Source organism: Chrysochloris asiatica, unplaced genomic scaffold, assembly GCF_000296735.1.
Source record: "Chrysochloris asiatica unplaced genomic scaffold, ChrAsi1.0 scaffold00001, whole genome shotgun sequence".
Classification (NCBI taxonomy): Eukaryota; Metazoa; Chordata; class Mammalia; order Afrosoricida; family Chrysochloridae; genus Chrysochloris; species Chrysochloris asiatica.
Window position 1 is genome coordinate 36445675 of NW_006408519.1, and position 8356 is coordinate 36454030.

Sequence of the window (8356 nt, forward strand, 5' to 3'; positions counted from 1 at the left end):
TGGCAACAGTAGTGCGGTTTGCCCAGGATCGGGCAGTGTTTTGTTCTGCTGTGCATAAGGCTGTTATGAGTTGGTACCGACTCGATGGCACCTAACAACAACAACAACAACAACAAACATTTGGGAATAAAATATTTCTTAATATCCCATAGTGAATGTAGAAATTACAAGGGAAATATTTCCTTGAGATGGTCTTTAAAGTCAGGTGGGATATGTACAAGGTCATATTTTTGCTTTTGAGGAGTTGTTTTAATTTTCTTCAACTTCAGCCTGAACTTCTGTATGAGCAATTGATGGTCTGTTAAACAGTTGGCTCTTGGTCTTGTTTCTGCCAAGTCTTCCCACAGATGTAGTAAACTTGATTCCTGTGTATTCCATCTGGTGAGATCCATTTTTATAGTCACCTTTTAAAGTTGTTTTTAAAAGGTATTTGCAATGAATAAAACATTGTCCTGTAAAATTCTACCATGTGATCCCCAACATCATTTATATCACCATGGCCATATTTTCCAACTACCTATCCAACCTTTGCATTCCCATCACCAGTAATTATCAATACAACTTGATTCCATGTTTTATACATTTCAGATAAAAAATTTATCCATTTTTTCTCCAGTTTCATCATCACTGACTTTAGTGGTTGGCTCATAAATTTGAATAATATTGATATTAACTGTTCTTCCTTATAGGTGTATGGATATTATCCTATCACAGACAGCATTGTACTTCACAACAGATGTTGAAATGTTATTTTTGATGATGAATGTCATGTCATTATTCTAGAATTTTTTATTCTAGAAGTATAGCAATCCTTATGATTGTCAGATTCAAAATAGCTGATACTAGACATTTTTGGCTCACTAATGCCTAGGATATAGATCTTTATGCTTTCCATTTAATTTTGACAACTTCCAATTCTCCTTGATTCTTTCTTACTTTGTCCTTTCCATGTTCCAATTATTAATATATGTTTACAGATATTTCTCCTCATTTTGAGTTTGTCCCATCAGTAAATGAAGGTCCAGAAAATTTTACTCCATTTTGTCACCATGGTTCACTCCATTTTGAGGAGGCAGCTCTTCCCCAATCGTATTTTGAGGGCCTTCCACCCTGAGAAATTCATTTTCTGGCACTGTAGTTGACAGTGTTCCAATGCTATTCATAAGGTTTTCGGTGGCTATACTTTCCCAATTAGTCTACCTCTCCTTTCTGCTAGTCTGTGTTAGTCTGGAAGCTCAGCTGAAACATTTACATAATGGGTTAACCTGCTGATATTGAAATATTGGTGACACAGATTCCAGTATCACAGCAACTCACAAATCACCACAGTGCGACAAAATGATAGATGAGAGAGAATAAATAGAAATATCAAAATGATAAGAGGAAAATCATCAAGTAGCCTACAAATTCTAAATTGGTGAATGCTATGAACAACTTTATGTGAATAAATGTGACAAGATAGATAAAAGTTACAAATATCTCAAATGATACTCTTTACCAAAACTGATAAAAGAATATATAGAAAATTTTAATACCAGACCTCTATTTTATAAAAATAAAACTATAACTATAATCCTTTTTTCAAAGAAAGCATCATGTCTAAATGCTCTCACTTGTGAATTCTATCAAACATTTAAGGAGTAAATTATAACCATCTTATATCAATTAATTGAAGGAGCAGAAACCTTTTAGTTGAGTGTTTAAGCCAAAATTACCCAGATACCCAAAGAAGCCCTGGTAGCATAGTGCTCTACACCTTGGACTGCTATCTTGAAAGTCAGTAGTTTGAATCCACCAGTGGCTATGTGGTAGAAAGATGTGGCTTTCTGTTCCTGTAAAGATGCACAGCTTCGGAAACCCTCTGCAGGGTTGCTATGAGCTGGAACTGACTCCACAGCACTTAGCACATAACCACCATCACCCTCTGATACCAAAACTACATGCAAGTATCTCATAAGAAAAGATTAGGATTCCTTATGAAGGTAGAAAAAAAAAAAATCCTTAACAAAGGCTTAACAACTTAAATGTTTAAAATGTAAAAAAGGATAATATCCATTATGTCCATTATGACCATGTAGAATTTATCCTAGAAACACACAATTCATATCTTTTAAAATAGTTAATGCAAGTCACCGTATGAAAAGAATAAAGAAAAAAACTAGAAGGTTACCTAGAGATATTAAGAAATAAAATTCATGAAAAAAATTGCAGTTAATTATATCTACAAAAGATCTCCAGATAATATTCTGGTTTATAATGGAATGTGTGTGATTAAATGCTTTGTCCAAAAACTCTAACAAGAGAAGTTTGTTCACCCGCACCACTTCTATTCAGCAATATACAGAAGTCCTAGTTTATGTTGTTGTTAAGTGCCGTTGAGTCAGTTCTAACACATAGTGACCTGGTATAAGGAGTGGCTGATGAGCTTGAACTGCTTACCTTGTAGTTCAAACCAAAATTGAAGTCCAGTGCATTAGCCCACAGCGCCATACCAGGACTCCAGTCAGTATCATAAAACACATAAAGGAAGCAAAAAGATCAAAAAGAAAGAAGTAAACCTATTCTTATTCATAGATATCAATATCATGTATATGAAATAGTCTAAGGAATCTACCAAAAAAGCTTTGAATTCACAAAGCTGTTTTGTAGATCCCTTAGAATCCCTTAATAAATTAGTTTAGTGAAGTTGTACAAAAAAGGTCAGTATTTTAAAAAAAGCAAATGCATTTTTATATACTGTTGTTATTATTAGTGCTGTATAATTGGTTCTGACTCATAGTGACCTTGTGTAGGGTTTCCAAGGAGTAGCTGGTGGGTTTGAACTGCTGACCTTGGGGTTGAAACGGATCTTTCAGCCTAGTGAAGTCTCCTGCAGCACCACAACAATTGGACATTAAAAAAAAAAAATGTAATAGCATTAAAAATCATGAAATGCTTAGGAATATATTTTACAAAATATGTGTAATAGCTATATACCAAAAACTTTAAAACAGTGCTGAGAGAAAATTTTAAAAGACATAAATAATTAGCTATACCATGTTCATGAATTGGAATACTTAATATTAGCAAGATGTCATTTTACCAGGTTAATATATAGATTGAATGTAATCCCAATCAAAATTGTACCAAGTTATTTTAAAAATAATAATTGACAAGCTGTTAACAAAATTAATATTGAAAATTGTTGTTCAGTGCCATTGAATCAGTTCTGACTCATAATGACCTGTATAGGGTTTCTAAGGAGTAGCTGGTGAGTTTGAACCACTGACTTTGCAGTTCAAACCGACCTTGTGGTCTTGTGCTTTATCCTACAACACCACACCAGGGCTCCACTGAAAAGAAGAGAGGCTAAAATATAGCCAAATAATTCTGAAAGAGAGCAAACATTGAAAGACTTACCAGTTTTCAATACTTACTCTAAAACAGTAATCACAAAAGTATGTTTGATATAAGGAGAGATGTAGAAGTCAATGGATCAGAATAGAGAATACAGAAAGAGTGCCTCACATTTATGGTTAATTGTTTTTACAAAAATACATCCAGGTAATTCAGTGAGAAAAATATCATTCTTTCATTCAGTGGGGATTTAAAAAATAAAACAAATGAATATTTATTTTAAAATAAATAAAATTTAACATATACCGCATACCTAAAAATTATCTCAAAATGGATCACAGACCTAAATGGAAAAAATTATATACTTCTAGAATAAAACATAGGATATAATATTCCTAAATTTAGAATAATCCAAGATATTTCTTGACATGACTGAAAAATAGCAAACCATAAAGGAAAAATAAGTAATAAAGTGGCTTCATTAAATTATAAATGTCTGCTCTTCGAAAGATATTTTTAAGAAAGTGAAAAGGTAAGTTAATTTTGGGGAGAATAGTTTCCCAACCCATATATCTGACAAAAAAAAAATTGCATCCAGAACATATTAGCAGCTCTTTAAACTCAATAAGAAGTCAAGTGACTTAGTAAATACAGGCAAAACAATATTATCAGACCATTAAAATATAAAGATACTGGAATGATCAGCATGCATATCTAATATGCTCACCATCATAAATCATCAGGGAAATGCAGGTTAAAATCACAATGAGATACTACTAAGCATCCACTAGAAAAACTGGATTTAAAAAACAAAGAACAAAAAAACAGATAATGCTAAGTGCTGGTAAAATGTGGAGCAACTAGAACTCTGGGATCAGTAAATGGCACAGGTATTTACAAAACACATTGGTAGTCCTGTTAAGTAGAAAAAAATCTCTAAGTATGATCTACCTATTACATTCGTGTAAACATATTACATAAAGAACTATATATGAATGCTCATAACAAATGTCTTCACAATAGTCTAAACTGAAAGCAACCTAAATACCTATCAACATAGGAATGAATAAAAAAATGTGGTATAACCTTGCAAAGAATACTGCTTAGCTCTCACAAAGAACAAATTAATGATACACACAACTTGAATGCAACCTTTTAAACAATGTGTTTATGAAAGACATCAGACACATAAGAGAACATGATGTGTGATTCCATTGATATAAAATTGGTGAACACACAAAACTAATCTCTAATCATAAATCAGTTATTTCCTGGTCAGAAAATTAGAGGGAAGTTGAATTGCAAAGAAGACAGTTTCTAGGGATGATGTAAGTGTTCTATATTTTGAATGGAGTCCTTACATGGTTATATATTGGTTAAAGCGCTTTGAATTGTATGCTTAAAATGGGTGTATTTTAATGTATGTAAATTATAAACTGGAATGAGTGGTCTTAATTTTTTAGAACTCCTTATGTTCATTAATTTTTGAGTGTGTAAGTGCTTATATTGAGAAAAGGGTACTTAGAAAGAGATTCGTGTATAGGTACTACTGCCTCTTTAAAGGAGATACTTTTTTTGGCCTAAAGCAAAGGCTATAAACCACAGGCAATACTAGCACAGGTGCTGAGGCAGAGAATTCCATTGCTGGGCCCCAGGACTCAACTAGAAGGCTATGTAAGTGGTTCATAAGGGCAAATATGGCTAACAGAATAGACCAAGAAAGAGAACAAGAGCCTTCAAAGTCAAAGGAACTTGCTGAAAGGAAGTTCAGAAGAGGGAAAAATGACCCAAAAAGGTGATGTCAGTGGCATGAACCACAGGTAGAAGAGAGGCTTGGGCTGGGGCTAATACAGGACCACCCTCCTAGGCCAAGAGTCCTTGTGAAGGGGTCCTTGTAAAGCTTCCTATTCAATCCTAGTTGGTGTCTGAGTAAATGAGAACTTGAAAGAAGGAAATGACTTGCTCTTCTGTGCATAGGCCCTTTCCATGGAACCAGGATTCTCTCCAGACCACCGAAACCTTTATTTCTTTTAGTGTTCAACAGCTTAAGAAAAATGATTTTCCAAGCCAAACCAGTGAATCTGGGTTTTGCTTCCCAATCTGTCTTGTTGTATTTGCTTGTTCCTTGCAAATGAAAAACAAAACCATCTCAGAGCTAGACTCATAGACTCTGAAAATAGAAAGTGCTGATTGGCTCCATTTATAATGGGAAACCTGTTCTTTTGACTTTTCTCTGATGAGAACAGAATCGTTGCTCCCTTAGAAGAATGAGGCCATGAGTTCCTGCGGCTAAACATAAAAAGAAACCATGAGATGCCTTCTAGAGGAGTCCAACCAGCAGTGGCCTCCCAAGTTGTTGTAGTGACACATTGTTTATCAAATGGTGGCATCTCTACAGCCAAGACTGACTTGTCAGTAGACAACTTCAAGTAGGCATGAGCTGCCACTGGGGTTTCCAGGGCTTTAATCTGCCCCAATATTGAACTGTATCCTCACTGTCATCATAAGTGTCACATGGTTTTTCATGGACTTTTGCTGTAATGAAAAACCAATTCTTATTTTTACTGCAAACAGCACTGTTGTTGTTAGTTGTTGTCAAGTTGGTTCTGACACAGAGACCCAATAGACAATGGAATAAAACACTGCCCAGTCCTGTGGCATGCAGCCACTGTGTCAATCCATCATGCTGAGGGCCTTCCTCTATTTTGTTGCCCCTCTGCCAAGCATGATGTCCTTCTCCAGGGACTGTTCTCTCTTGATACTATGTCTAAGGTTTACTGTCCTCACTTCTAAGAAGATTCTGGCTGTACTTCCTTCAAAACAGATTTGTTCATTCTCTAGACATCCATAGTATTTCAACATTATTCACCAATATCATAATTAGAATGCACCAATTCCTCCTCCATTTTCCTTATTTATCGTCAAGCTTTCACATGAATATGAGGCTACTGAAAATATCATGGGTTAGGTCAAGCCATACACTTATTTATAATCTTCAAGAAACACGCATGACTCCTCAAACAACTTAGCACTTCTGTTGTTGCTAAATGCCATCAAGCTGGTTCCAAGTCATAGCGACCCTGTACAGGGTTTTCAAGGAATGACTGGTGGGTTTGATTTTCTGACCATATGATTAGATGTCCACTGCTTATCCTACAGTAAAACACCAGGAATCTTAGCACTTACAGCACCCTGTGCACAAGAGAACAAAACACGATTCCATCCTGTGCCATCCTCACAATTGTTGATACATTTGAGCCCATTGCTGCTGCCACTGGGGGATCTTCCTCACTTCCACTGACCCTCCACTTTACCTAGTATGATGTCCTTCTCCAGGGACAGGTCTCTCCTGATAACAGGTCTGAAGTCTTGATGTGTCTCTCTCCTGACTTCTCAGGAGCATTCTGGTTATACTTCTTCCAACACAGATTTGTTTGTTCTTCTGGCACTCCATGGTATTTTTAATATTCTTATCCAACACTATAATTCAAATGTATCAATTCTTCTACTGTTTTCCTTACTCACTGTCCAACTTTCACATGCATCATTAGGCTATTTAAAATACCATGGATTGAGTCAGGCACACCTTAGTCCTCAAAGTAATATCTTTGTTCTTAAACACTTTAAAAAGTTGTTTTGCAATAGATTTGCCCAACGCAATATGTCATTCGATTTTTTGACTGTTGTTTCCATGGGAGTTAATTGTGAATCCAAGCAAAATGAAATCTTTGGCAACACCAATCTTTTCTGCATTTATCAGGATGGCTTTTAATGGCCCAGTGGTGAGGATTTTTGCTTTCTGTACATTGCAATCCAATCCATACTAAAGATTGTTCTTCCTCATATAATTCAATTTCTCAGATTATTTGTTCAACATATAGATTGAATAAATATGGTGAAAGGATGCAACCCTGGTACATACCTTTTATGATTTTAAACCATTCAATACCCCCTTGTTCTATTCTAGCAACTGTCTCTTGATCTATGTACAGGTTCGTCATGGGCATTCTTAAGTATTTGGGAATACCTATCTTCTCAATGTTATCCATAGTGTGTCACGATCCACACAGTTGAAAGACTTTGCATAGTCAATAAATTACAAGTAAACATCTTCCTGGTATTCTCAGCTTTCAGTGAAGATCCATCTGATATCAGCAATGAATTTCCAAGTTACATGTCCTCTTCTGAACCCGGCTTGAATTTCTAGCAGTTTCCTTACCGATGTACTGGTGTGACTTTATTATTATTATTATTTTAGCAAAATTGTACTTGCATTTGATATTAATGTTGTTTGATGATTTATGCATTCTATTGGACCACCTCACCTCTCTTTGGAATGGGCACAAATATGGATCTCTTCCAATCCGTAGGCCAGGTGACTATCTTCCAAATTTCTTGGCACAGAAAAATGAACACCTCTAGGGCTGCATCAGTTTGCTGAACTCTCACATGCATCGTTGCATTCTGTCAGTTCCTGAAGCCTTGTTTTTCACCAATGCCTTCAGTGCACTTTGTACTTCTTCCTTTAGAACATTGGTTCTTAATCACATGCTACCATGTGAAATGGTTGAACAGCAACCATTTCTTTTGGTACAATAATAGCTCTGTATATTCTTTCCATCATCTCCTGATGCTTTCTGCATCATTCCATATTTTCCCCAGGGAATCTTTCAAAATTTCAAGTTGAGTCTTGAATTTTTCATTCTGTTCTTTCAGCTTGAGAAATGCTGAACATGTTCTTCCTTTTTGTTTTTTTACTCCAGGTTATTGTACACTTCATTATAAGACTTGACTTTGTCTAGAGTTACCCTTTGAAATCTTTTGTTCAACTTTTTTACTTTTTCATTTTTTCCATTCACTTGATTTATTACTTTATTGTTGTGAATTGAGTGATAGTTTACATGGGAGAACATCATCTTTACATTCATCCCATATTTCATTTCATTGAAATGATTGCAATCCCCTCCATGCATCATCATCATTCAACAACATTTGCTTCCATTCCCTCATTTTTCTTTTT